Genomic DNA, 14,541 nt, shown 5'->3' on the forward strand with positions numbered 1-14,541 from the left:
GAAAGCTTATGCTCAAATAAATTGGTTAGTCTCTAAGGTGCCACTAGTACTCCTTTTCTTTTTGTTAACATATAATGTTCATATTTATATCTGCATGAGAGGAGAAAGAGGCACAAGATCAAAATTATCATACTTGGCGCACAAAGTTAGGAAGCTAAATAAAAGTCGCCTGATACTGACTGATGGTAGGGATTGAACCATGTGATCATCAGAGCAAAGGTATCTACAGCTTGAGCTAAGGAGACAGGGACCTCACCCAAGAACTGTAAGAGACTCAGCTCCTCTATAAATCAGGGATATAGAGGGACATCCACTGAACACCCAAAATTTCCATTGAAGTCAATTGGAGATGCATTGACTCAGCACTACTGGAAACCAGACCATTTTTTTTGTATATAGGTTCCTAAATATAGATTTATGTGCCTAACTTTAGGCTCCTATTTTTCAAAATCTTAAACTAAGATTTATGGCACACAGGGAGATACAAGGCTGAAATGAACAGATAAAGTTAAAGTTTAATATTCAATGGGTTCCACGCAGGATTAACATTGCATCTAAAATTATGAATATTTGAAAGAGTCATCAAGTGAGGTTATTGAACGGAATATTCACAAAAACAGCAAATTGAAAGCAAAGAATGCAGAATATTTGTGGCAAGCAGATTTCAGACTTGTAATGGTACTGGAAACCTTGTGAAGACGTGTATCATTTTCCCAGTTGTATCATTCTTTTATACCACCTGCCATGCAGATGCTTTGAATAATCCCCTGTGAACACAAAAAGAGATGCTATTAACTTAAAGTTGATCACAGATTTGGAAGCAAAACATTGACTGAATGTGAAACTTTAAGATGCTTCCAGAGCTTTGTAATATATGATAGAAGAAGTTTGACAGGCAACTTAACCCTACAACTGTCAGGCCCCCAAACCAATGAAGTGGAAAACAAAAGTGCTCCCAAAAATATGTTTAGAATGATTCATTTCACTATTTCACTTTGAAATGAGGAACAAAAAATGGAAGCATTCCTATTTCCTATTGAAAGTAATCAGAGCTCCATATCCCTCTGTGTTTACATAAAGAGAGCTGTTTATTTAGAATCCTTGGTGATAAGGACACCACAAGCTCATAACTTATTATATATTCTCTTTTCATTTTGTCTTTTTTGGGGCGAGAATTATGTATATTTTATGATAACCCAAAATGACTTATACATAAAAAATACAGACTTTAAAGATAAAAAGGATTAGTAGCAGGTAATGCATTTTCCATGAGTGGCTATAGGGCTCTCAGTTCCAGAAAGTACAGGCTGCATACAAATGAATTGATAAAAGTCTGAAGCTGCGGATGGGTAGGAAGGCTCATGCTTTGCTGGAGATGATTCTTAAAGTTACAATAAATCAGACAGACAGTGTCGGCCTTTGAGGATAAACCTGTGATGGCTTGTTGTGCCTCTCTGAATCGCCTCAGAGGCCCAGGGACTAAAAAGTGCCTAGATGTCACATTAAATCTACCGGGAGGATGGAGCACTTCAAAGAGGAACGCAATCAGATCTGATGGAAAATACATTTTCTGAAAGCTACTGACAAAAAAGTAATCTTTGATGTGGATGTTGAATAACAATTGATATTGTCTTTCCTGACATTTTTCATTATTGCCGTCTTATACAGCCTACTTCATGTATTAAAGCAATATTAACTGTTTGACAGGGACAAATCCTCAAACTATCACATAAGCAATTGTTTCTGAATTGTCTTAGCCCACTGCCTGTAAAACCTGTCCCAATAACTGCTTTTAAATATGATGGTATACTTTTTTCCCTGACTAGCTAGACAGTGTCTGAGCCTTGGCATAATACAATGGAGTCTAGGGGATATTAAAAATGGTTAGGTGGTTATGAGGTGTCATTTGATTATAAGCAGAGGAGAGTAGTGTTTTTGAAGGTGACTTTTAATGCGAGAGGTCTATAAAAAGTTAGTCCTTATTATTCCCAATGTACAATACACATTTATATCAAGTATACATACTCAAATTTCAGATCTGCTGCAATTCTTGTAGCTTAGAGGAAGAAACGAGAAATGTACAGGAGGAAGGAAATGCAAGGATATAAAGCAATGTGTGGCTATACAAAATGTTAGAAAAGATACTGTAGTTAAATCCCTCAGTTGTTACTGGAAAGAAATTCAAGCTGTTCTCGGAGCCACATGTCATTCTAAAGGACTGAATCCCTTCTGGGGTTTGATGTCTTAACCTTCTATTGTAAACATGTGCAGTTTCATCAGAGATATTTATAAATCCCAAATCCCTAATTTTCAGATGACCTTGAGCTACTGAGTGAATCTGAGAAAATACATCTGGAGTTCTAATCAGTTTTAGTATAAAGGGGTTAACTGCATTAGCACCAGTAAAAGGCACATGTACAGAAAACCCAACTATGAGAGAAAATTACAAAACTGACATAATCAACTGCTCTCAAGCTCTCAAAAGTTATCATCATTTATGTTTTGCTATATAACAGAGTGATGTTGTGAATGTCCCAGTTTGCTTCTGATTCCCTTGACAGTATTTTCCTGGTCTTGACATTTTCACACTCCTCTAAGTTTGGTTTAATTATCTTTTATTTTTTCCCCCACTACATATTTTTCTATGATTCCCTTTTTTGTTCCTAACGCATTTCTCGTTTTTATGAAAGAGTCCCCCAGTGTGGTGTTCTATAGGTCCATTCTTGAGGGGAAAAATGTTTAACTCAGTGTATTTAACCTATGGTAATAAACTCCATATAGTTTATTTTGTAGAATTCATACCATAATTGTGAGATTCTCTCACACTGGAATCAATAAGCCGCATAGTTGTCGAGCATCACAATACTGTAATACTATATTAAATATTTGTAATAACAAGCATGAGAATTAGACACTGAGCACTCTAACATATATTTCTCCGGTATATGAAAACAGACCTGTCTTGCCCTGCAAAAGGTAACAATGAGAGAGCCGACATTTTGCCTCTCTTTGCATCATCCTTTGTCATGCTTGTGCTTTCAGACACACATGTAGTATAGGTAGTAATAGCTGTCCCCACAAGGCGGAGGATTAGCTGCACTGCTCACTAGTGTGCGCGACAAGCCAGGCTGACTCCCATCCCGTGCTGAACTGTCAAATTCTTTCAAGGACCTGAGGTTCAAACACGATTCCTTTCCACCCAGAAGGGAGCTGCTGTCCTTCTCATCAAGTAGAGACAATGAAAACCTCTTCTCTTAGCTGATTTGTAAGTGATAAATGAATCTACCAAAAGAAAAGAAAAAGAAAAAAGAAGAAAAAGCCATCAGCAACATCCTCAGCAGTTTGTTCCTTATCATCTCTCAACCCCAACTGTTGCTTTAATATTTCAGAGTTGGCTCAGTCTAAAGTTCACACTGTCCCTTCTAGCACTCCAAATCCATGACACTTCAAACCCAGGGCTACCAGAAGGGATTGCTCCTCTTTCATGCTCTCCACTGTTTTGTCCCTGATGGGAACTCATTCACTCCCTGGTTTCCTAACACCTTCTTTCTGAGTTATTGAAATGAAGCTGCCTGACCAGCTGAATCTTCTTTGAAGCCTGGGAACATTTCAGATGTCAAGTTGTGAGATTTCCTCTCTTTATTTTAGCCACTGCCAGGGCCTGTAAAAAAAAAAAAAATCTATGAACTACTAAGCATTAAAACCCTATACACAGCAAACTCCTGGCACTGATTTTACTATCCTACAGTAAATGGGAGATGGGAAAACCACAGAAATTATCATAATGTGCCCTTTGTGGAAATATTAGAAAGATGATTGGTGTTGGGGGAGAGGAAAATGAAGGTCCATTAGCCAGCGAAAGATGTGTGAAAAGCTTTCAGTTCTGGTTTTATATTCACTGAGGTCAAATTAACAATCCTCTCCCCTGCACTCACACACATACGCTTTGGGCTCGATCCTGCACAGCACAGATGCACAGTGCTAAGCACAGAAGTGCAAAATAAAAAGTGCTGAGCAGGTCAGTGAGTACAAAGGAACATGATCCTGCGCTAATGAGAGCACTGTAGTTGTGGTGACCAAATTACTCCTGCCTAGTAGCAGAATAAGGCCAAAGACAGCAGTGCATAGCTCAATACCTCATTAGGGCGGCAGTGATAGGGATTAAATCTATGTCTCCTTAGACACCCCTGTTCTCCACCAGCCTGATCCTTTTTGCTCTGCTTTTCTTGCGTTTCAGAGAGTAGGCACAATATGAGTTTGACTTACTTGGGCTCAGAAAGAAGGGGCCAAGCCTAGTGCTTGATTTTATTTGTGCTTCCTCATCGCCTTTGCTCACACATAACCTTTCACTCCCTATGCACATTGCACAAGGGCTTACAGAATCACAGATTTTATGAACATGCCCAGGAGGGGATGGATTGAGACTATTGCATTGCATCTATGCACAATTCCTGGTAAAAGCAACAGTCAAGAAATTGTTATCACAAGTGCCTTCAGCTGAAATGGAAGATTTAGCAGATGAAGTGTGGTATACAGAGTTTTTGTACCTTTGCTAAACATGGCCCTTTTCTCCCAGCTGCTGCCAAAAAGGATACTTGACTGGAAATTCTCTGCATAAAAAACCTCTCTGATTTGCAACAAACCTATATTTACTACTTCTTAGATGTGTCCAATAACCGATATATTCCCATTCAGATTACTCCTGTAATATAACCTTACATTTAGACAGCAATACATATCTGGACTTTGTCTGGGGTGGACATTTCAGATCTTACATTATAGGAAACTCTGCATTTCCCTTTTATTTTTGAAACAAGGTATTACTTGCTATACTATTCTATGGGATTTAGAGGAGTTTTTGAGCACAGTGAATTTTCTTTCTAGTGGTTAGACCACAAACTTGTAAATCAGGACTCATGAGTTTTGTTGCCAGTTCAATCACTCACCTGTTCTGTGACCATGAGCAAGTCATATTCTGCCTTATTCACTTCCTTACAACATTTATATAATAATAGTTGCCTGGCTGTTTCGTGAGGCCCAGTTCATGTTTTCCAAGCTTCTCCGATGTATAGAGCATAACTGCAAAGTTCATTAGCACTTTCTTAATGCAACTAGTATAAATCAAAATTGAACGAGCAATTGATCTGAGGAAAAGTCAAATTTGAATAACATGTTACTGTAGAAGGGCTAAAGTCTCATCCCATAGAAATCAATGTGAATTTTGTAATTCAATGGGCCTAGAATTTGGCTTTGAATGCATAAATTACTATTCCTCATTCTTACATCCCTCCCGTCCTTATAAACATTCATCATTTACCTATATTGTCGTTGTTCACATTTTCCCAAGGTTTGTGATGTGCTACCTGCTGCCTCATGGGTGTAAAAGTGTAAAACCCAATAAATAACACAAAGAGATATTTAGACTGTAAGGGGCCATCTCTGTTATAGGTTTGTCCAGGGCCTAGCACAATGGGCTGGGCCTCTAGAGACTACCATAATACAAATAAATAAATAGCAAAAAGTGACATATCCTTTAATGTATCCTATGGGAGTTAGGAAGACAAGAAAACTCGACATTAACGATACATTCTAAGGTGTGGTTTTTTTTTCTCCCCCAGGGGTTTTCTACAGGAGATCATTTCCCCCACATGCCCTTACCTCCTAACTGATATCCCAGAACAACTTCCCTGCTGGCTAAGAAAGTCTCCATGGGACTCCCTTTGTAGTTCTTCAGTACCATCCTTGAATCAGCCATAGAAATTGCTACACAGTGATACAGGATGCGCTTCACTGTCCCTTTCTGCCGGGAAAGCTGAGGCTTTTGCATTCACAGCACCTCCCAGCCTGAGGAACATAAGACCCAGTTTCAATTTTTCAATTCAGTTTCATGTAAATGGCTGTGTTACCCTGTAATTAATTCACTACTAATTACACAATTACTCTCATTTATAGTATCAGTTTAAAAAATGAATTGATGTTAGCCCATTCTAATTTGCAAAATAAATTAAGCAAATTGTTACTTGATTTTAAATCAAGTAAATCAGCTGCTTGGTTCATTTTCCCTGAGTAATTTTGTAATAGTTTATAATGTTACTGAATGTTGCTTACATATGCACAACCAGTATAATTCTCTGTAGTATCATTCTAATGACATGAGGGAAGTTTTAGGCTTGGGATGTCCGTGCCTAAGGTTATGTGCCCTTTTGCTTCTCCTGGACTCCTGTTTAAACTGCCCATTTTGGGCTTGCTCATTATGAAGATTTATACCATCATCTAGTGGAACTCTCGTAAAACTACAACCCGTTAATTCTCTCAACTAGTATGCTCTTTGCATGCAGCCAGAGATGGAAAGAATAGGCAATGAGGTCCTTGCATTCAGGTTACTAAAAATAGGAGGATTTTTGACATCTACCAGAGCAGAAGAATTTGCCATAACCTCTGTAATTAAAATCTTGTTCAATATTTGCCTAATGTCACATTAAATCTATGTAATGCTGCTGCTTGTCTCCCCGCTCCCACCTCCTAATACTATTTTTCAGGATCTAGAAACATGACTACAGCATCAGCAGCTAACCGGTGTTATAAGCAGAGGAAATTATTGGTTAGCAAAGCAAAGGGTGGACAAGGGAATAGAAATGTATCCTAGGTACTCTACCCTGGACAACAAACAAAGCCTGAATAAAAAGGATTTCATCCTTATTTTTCATCACAGTATGAGGGGCACCTTGCATTCTCTCCCCAGCTGCCTACAGTTACAGCACCTGCATGCCTTTACCACGCATGGAAATATTATTGTGTCGCACTGCCAGTTTCAGGCTATTACTTCCACGATGATTAACTATGCTGCCAAACTGTCTGAAAGATCCTCCCTTTAGTTGTTCCAACCCCTCCATTCACACCTCTCTTAATAAACTTTCTCTTCTTAATCCAAATGGGCTGGGGGAACCAGCTGCAGTATCACAACATATTGGGTCACCCAATGGAGCTTCAGAAATCTGACTAATGAATCAGCAGAATGACCATACAATACTTTGATCACCCAGATGCAGTTGATCAAGGGACTGGATCAGAGATAGCATGACGTTGCTTGAACAAATCAATCAAGAGAGGTATTTTCAGGTCAGAGTCCACCCATTACTCACATAGCTATTCCTCTCAACATTTCTGCATCTACTTCTGATGTTGAAATTTGATGCACACCAGTGTCCCAACCAGTGCAAGCTGGGAAAAGTGTAAACCATGCACCATCCATTAAAAATGCTCATAAATTGCACAGAATAATGCCCACAGCAATATTTCCCATAATGCCATGCACATGCAACTTTCAGCTGCATGTCAGACTGCCAGGACCAAGAGGAGCATGAGCAACAACAAGAAGGAAGAAGTGTAATGTCATCTAACGTATCTATCCCAATGCCCATGTCAAGTGTGTTCTTGCTATCTCCAGTTCATGAAAAATAAATAGTGCATGGATAACAGATCCACCCAGACTCATCTACCCAGGGGTCCCAATATGTTATTGCCACTACCTAAAGGTCAGAACCTCATGTGTTGGTTCTCTGGTATATGGCCGCCTAGCAACTGATGGCTTCTTTATAAACCTCTTTTCCCTTTCTGCCATGTTTTGCACAGCTTTTATAGCAGCACTTGGACCTTCTCCCTGAGACTGTTTGGTCCTGCTGAGTCCATCCTAACATTAACTAACGCATGCTGTTTTGAGCACTTTTCTGGGGAGTACCAATCATGTACCTGCCTTTGTGGGCTACTTTGTGAACCATGTTTACACTTACATGCTTGTCTGTGCCCAAATGGATGATGGCCCCACTAATTTTAAGTGTGTAACTATGCCCCTTCCCCAATGCCCAGAATATAAATTTGGCAACATATAAAAGGCAATGTAAAAAAAAGGTAATGTCTTATAATAATCATCCTAAAATAACATGAACTGCAGAGATGTACTGTTGCTGCTTCATCTATCTGAAGCATGCACAGTCCATATTCATAGTTAATTTAGTCTGTTTTTAAATCATAGCAACCTTAACAACAACGAAAAGGCGTGACCTGTCTTTCCTGGAAGAGCCTAGTCACATTCCTCTCTCAAGTTCTCCATGTGACAGAGCAGCGCTACAATTAAAGCACAATAATTTGCTTGTTATTCAAGTCAGGCATTAGTCCTAGTAATGGGGTGCTTGGTGGAGAGATGGATTTCATTGTTAGGAGCTAAGCACAGGATTAACTGAATTCTCCATGGAGAAATCTTGATTTGTTCAAGGTCTTTCATGTTTTCTACAGAGAAGGGATTATGTCTACTTAAAGAGGGGGCTTGCTTAAAAAGCTACAAAGTATAAGAAAAGGATTTAGGGCAGTCGGGCTGCGGTTAAGTAGCTGAGGGGTAGAGGGAGTTTTAGAGCAGAAGATTATTTAAAGCCATAAAGTTCAAAAAATAATTGGTTTAGCACTACTGGGTCAATGCAGGGTAACATGCTGGAAAGGCAGTTAAGCATAAGCTAATATTCATTTTACTTTGGCTAATTATTGCAAGGCTTCAGAGTAAAGGGTGAAAGAAGAAATGTTCTAGCTCTTTCCTTTGGGGTTCAATCACATAGTATATTTTCTATGCTCTTTTGTTTTTTTTTTATATATACTTGTTGTGACATATATTATCAGACAAATGCAAGCATCGCAAAGGGCTTTTTTTTAAAGCTCTGACATTGTTCATTTAATGAGGCCAGGAAGTAGACCGTTAAATGTCTCTCTAAGAGTTATGGAATATATGGTCCCTGTGTAGCCACACTTCTCACCCCCAACCCTTTTTTCTTTCCCTTTTTCAAAAAAATTCTGGTGATATAATTAGCTGAATTTGACTCGGAGCAGGTTCCTGTGATCATCGTGTCTATGATAGATCTAAGTCGAGGCACTCTTCAATCCTGATGTAAACAAGAGACTTTCATTCTGTGATACAGAGCTCCCTCCATTCACTCCATAATTAACTAGATGACAATGTTGAATATTGGCTGAAACTTCATGGTGTTTTTTCCCCCTGCCACACGATGCAGTTTCACAGTACAGAAAATAGAATGGTCTCGAGGGAAAACTGTACAGTGTATTTGAAAGAACCACCAGGGACTCCCACCTTACACACACACACACTGGATTCATAGCCAAAGTCCTAGGAAAATGGGAGCAAATCTTCTCACAACATATGGAATGACATGTAGATTGCGAGTGGATTTCTCCAAGAAAAATAGTTTGCTCCTAATGGAGATTGTGATTTAGTGGACATAAATGTAACCTGGTGAGATACTTCCTATAATTGGAATGTCAGTACAGATGATTACAATCTATATAGGACAGACAGAAAGAAAGAAATGGCGGAGGGATGGCGTGATATATATAAAATAGTTCTGAAACAGTCAAATTGTACTGCAGTGCAACAGTGAAAGACTGGTGGGAGAGAGCATTTGTTAATGAAATGTGCTGATGGCAGTAAATTAGGCACTGTGAACACTAGCACAGAGAAAGAAACAATAGAAAAGCACCAAGAGAGATTGGAAACACGGACAGAAAAAGTAAAATATTATTCAACTTGGAATAATATATTTGGGGGGAAATGTTCAGAAATACATTCAGTCAGAGGGAGAAAGCACGGCGAGTAGCAATGCTGAAGGAAACCTAGAGGTGATGATGGACATACTAGATATGAGTTTGCAGTGTGATAGAGCAGCTAAATAAGGAAAATTAGGGCTAAAGTATCATGTAAAAGAGCTAGGATATAATAGTCTTTCCTTTGTGCAACTCTGCTGTGACCATACCTGGCATATTGTGTTCAGGTCTGGGTCCATCAATACCAGAAAGATATTAAGAAATTGGAGGGAGTTTAGAGAAGAGCAACAACAACAACAAAAAGTTTAGGGGTCCAGAGGTGAATAATGAGGCAAGATTAAAAGAGCTAAATACTCCATGAGTAGCTTTGGCTGTGACGATTAAGTGTGCGGTAGGGAGACATAATAACAGACTGCAAATATCTGAAGGATGTAAAAAAAGAGGGAGAAGAAATTAGCAGAGTCATGCACGAGGTATAACTAGGAGTACCGAGATAGAACCGAGAACAAATTTAGATTGAATACTAGGAAAAACATTCTGAACATGAAATTGATTAGGCTGTGAAATAGTCTCCCAAAGGAAGCAATGCAAACTTTATCACTTGGGACAACTAAAGTCAGATAGGACAAAGCATTAGTAAATATATATTAGCAAAACACTGTGCATAGGTGGAAGGATGGACTAAATCACCATTTCTAATATCTACAATATAAACCTATGTACTGTATTTAGCAATTCCTTACTCCACCAGCTTAATTTAATTTAAAATACCTGTGGAAACCCCTACCTGCCCTGTACATGTTCTGCATAGTCATCTGAAAGTTGTCCCGCAGCTTGGAGATGAGTAGGATTCTTCCAAATGAAAGATGTTGATTCTGGTTCTCAGCTGGATCCAATTCCAGTTGCAGCCAATAGGAGTCTTTTCATTTACTGCAATTGGATCAGGCCCTCTGTGGATTTTCCCATACACTATTTCAATTCTGCTTTACCTGGCTTAGAGGAAATGGGTCTTGTGGTTAGAGTGAGTACCTGGTAGACTAGAACCTGTGACAGTGGAAGTAATGGGATCCTGATGCTTCCACATCACCACTAGGAGCCCAGGCCAGGTTTCTACTGGAGACCCTGTGAAGCTAGACACTGCAGAAAGTATCACCAGGCAGGCCCTGAGTGGCAACCCCCTGCAACTCACTGATTGGTCCATGCCAGTACATAAACCAGAAGCCATTAAGGGAGCTGTCTGAGCAATGATGTAGACTACGTGCTTGCTTCTGATCCAGATCTTGCCTTCCTGTGAACCTTGCACTCCATCTCCTGACCCCAGTATGTCCCCAACTCTGCTACTTGCCTCCATTACTTGCCTCCGCTCTGTAACCTGGTGCCTGATCCTGACTTCCTGGTATTCTATCCCGGCTCATTCCCAACTCTGCTACTGTCTTCTGCCTGTAACTCAGTGCCAGACCCTGACTTCCTAGTACACTGACTCAGCTCAGCCTTGACGTCGCTAAATATCTCCTGACCTCATCTTGATAACTGACCAGTTCACACCAGCTGCCTATGTCCCGGCCCCGACAGCTGGGTTCTATTCCTCTGTGCCACGTACTTCCTCTATGACTTTGGGGAAGTCACTTGTCCTCTTTTTTGCTTCAATCTACTCTTCTATGATAAATTAAATGTCAAATATTCATGGGGGAATGTGAAGCTTAATTTATTAACCTTTGTAAACATGCTTTATCATCTTTGGGTAAAAGGTGCTATGTAAATTCAAAGTATTGTTTTTGTCTTACAAGATTCATGCTACTGGGGGGGGGGTGGAAGAGTTTATTTGCATAAAAGATGATTTATCTACTTTGTGGCTTCTCAGGTTCCCTGGAGCTTTGCAAGACATTACATGTAAATGTTTCTGCCTTTGAAGAATTTCCTTCAGATCCAGAAGAAGAGGGACATTCTTTAAAACTCAATTGCTTCCCCCACCCCCACACACACCAAAATCCTGGAATGAGCTGAGAACAAACAGGTTTCATTACACCCATCAGCTTTGTCCATCTCAAGGGTTCTCTGGAATTAGGGTTTATGCTGATAACAAGTTCACTGAGACTACTCACTCACTATAATCAAAGATGACAGAATCTGACCCAATGTTTCTGATGTAAACAAATGATTCTTTCCAACCAGATTAGGATCACCTGTGAACATTTGATGATGCTTTCTAATTTCCCACCTTGACAGCCTTTCACAATGATTCTCCATTACTGCCTTATCCCCACCTCCTCACCAGCATGCACCTGCTTCACATCTATACCCACAGCAATATTAGAAGTGCCAGTGAATTGTCACTACAGGCACAGGGATGTAGAAACACTGGGCTGAGCCAAAATTCACAGTTCTCAAACCAGGCATCAAGTTTTCATAGCCTGATTCTTGTTCGTGCAGAGATGATATAGCATGATGGACTGTGATCAAGCAAAACCATCCACAAAAGTGATGACTTACAACTGCGCACTGTCAGAAGACAGGATACCGGGCTAAACGGATCATTGGTCTGATCCAATATGGCCATTCTTATGTTCTTAGCCACTTCGATGGTTCAGTAGTTTTATGATAAACTTAAAGCTTGAAAATGTTCATATTATTATTGCTCATTTTGTTCCTTCATTTTCTATTTCATTATCAAGCATAAGCTTTGATGTATTCAGCGATTTATTATAAGGAGGAAACTTGTATAGTACTTGATTACAGACCTGGATACATTACTGCCAGCCAGTCTCACTACCAAGACAGGCCTGCCTCACAAAAACCTTACAACCCTTCAATTCTTCTCACTGGTAAAACAGCTTTACGGGACAGCCAGAATTAATCATTTGTAGTCATGGTGATTAAATCCATCTGGAATCCATCTGAAGAGTCATCCTCACACCTCCGCACATATAAATACACAACCCATGTAATATATGTTTCACCCCTTTCCTTTCTTTGTGATTTTACCCTTCTTGTTCTAAATTGCCCCAGCCTCAGTGTAGCCATTTTGTTATTAAATTAACATTTTAGTCTTCCAAAGGGAGTGTTTCTGCCATCACCTGTCAATGGAGATTGATGTCAAAGGAACAGACCTCTATGTGGGTGCTCCTAGAAAAAACACTGTAAATTTTAAAATCATTACAGTCAATTCATTTTTGCTATTTGTTTTTTTTTAATAAGTAATATTTAGTTACAAATAGCTGTGCGGAACAGCCCATGAAAATCAGTAAATGCAAATAAAGTTTAAATTTAAAAAGCATACATTGGCTTATACTATATATGTGACTTTTGTACATTTAAAGTATATCCAGTAGGAATCTCTCATTAGAGAGCTGTCCCATACATAGCAGTATTCAAATTGTCTTCTGTAGGAGGTGAGCTTTTGCTGACAGATATATGTACTTTTAGTTGGATTTATTCAGCACAATGGAGACATTAGAGGTTTGTCACCAAAGATATACCACAGAGCTATTTCCTTTAGAAACAATGGTAATTTTAATTTGACATCAAGTACAAATTTAAGATTTGATATTAAGCAGCACTAATTCCGATGCTTACAGTAATTTGATACCAGCTATTTAATTTGCCATACATCTACTTACCTTCTTACAATATATGTGAATCACAGTCTCCATCTGTACTATGGCCAGTTTGTATTTGCCAGTTTGTATCAGCTGAGCATCTGGCACTAGCTATTCTGGAGAATTGGAAGACACTCTGTTATGAGTTTCAGATGTCTCAGAGGAAAGTGCTCAGATTTGGGTTGCATTTATCGTGCTATCTATTTAAGGATGATTGGGAGACAGTGCGTGAGTGCACGCATCCTGCATATATAATTAAATAGCAGTGTGGCTACTATGGTGCTTGAGGAGAGAAAGGAGATTGCCTGGAGCAGAGAAAGACCTGGCAGCTCAGAGGGAAAAGGCAGCCCAGAACAGAGAGAGAAAGAGATTTAGCAGCTGAGCAATAGAGACACGGACAGTCCTCTGGACATAGGGAAATAAAAGAGGGAGGACACTGGAAGAAGAGGAGGGAAAAAAAACAAAAGGCAAGCCAGCATGAGAGTGAACCTAAGATCAAAAAGAAAAGGAGTACTTGTGGCACCTTAGAGACTAACCAATTTATTTGAGCATAAGCTTTCGTGAGCTACATCTCACTTCATCGGATGCATTCAGTGGAAAATACAGTGGGGAGATTTATATACATAGAGAACATGAAAAAATGTGTGTTACCATACACACTGTAACCAGAGTGATCACTTAAGGTGAGCTGTTACCAGCAGGAGAGCCGTGGACAGGTCGGGGGGGGGGGAGAGCACCTTTTGTAGTGATAATCAAGGTGGGCCATTTCCAGCAGTTAACAGGAACGTCTGAAGAACAGTGGGGAGTGGGGGTGGGGATAAACATGGGCAATACTTCAACAAAAAAACTTCAAAAACAGACTCCAAGGAGAGACTGCTGAATTGGAATTAATTTGCAAACTGGATACAATTAACTTAGGCTTGAAGAGAGACTGGGAGTGGATGGGTCATTATACAAAGTAAAACTATTTCCCCATGTTTATTTCCCCACTCCCCACCATTCCTCAGACGTTCCTGTTAACTGCTGGAAATGGCCCACCTTGATTATCACTACAAAAGGTTTTCTCCCCACCCCCACCCCCACTCTCCTGCTGGTAATAGCTCATCTTAAGTGATCATTCTCCTTACAGTGGGTATGATAACACCCATTTTTTCATGTTCTGTGTGTATATAAATCTCCTCACTGTATTTTCCACTGAATGCATCCAATGAAGTGAGCTGTAGCTCACAAAAGCTTATGCTCAAATAAATTTGTTAGTCTCTAAGGTGCCACAAGTTCTCCTTTTCTTTTTGCGAATACAGACTAACACGGCTGCTACTCTGAAACCTAAGATCAGAAAAGG

At 39.6% G+C, this 14,541-nt stretch overlaps 1 long non-coding RNA gene across 2 annotated transcripts; it reads right to left on the bottom strand.

Moving 5' to 3' along the window:
- Positions 1-87: 87 nt before the first annotated feature.
- LOC140911642 (uncharacterized) lies at positions 88-10,213 on the bottom strand. Of its 2 annotated transcripts, XR_012159064.1 has the most exons (4): positions 5,659-10,213; positions 4,947-5,144; positions 2,958-3,661; positions 88-767 (listed from the first exon to the last, which is right to left on the bottom strand). It is a non-coding gene; the product is annotated as an uncharacterized lncRNA (long non-coding RNA). The 2 variants fall into 2 exon arrangements; XR_012159063.1 differs by having other exon boundaries at positions 2,958-5,144.
- Positions 10,214-14,541: the final 4,328 nt, after the last annotated feature.

This window comes from Lepidochelys kempii, chromosome 5 (genome assembly GCF_965140265.1).
Source record: "Lepidochelys kempii isolate rLepKem1 chromosome 5, rLepKem1.hap2, whole genome shotgun sequence".
Taxonomy (NCBI): Eukaryota; Metazoa; Chordata; order Testudines; family Cheloniidae; genus Lepidochelys; species Lepidochelys kempii.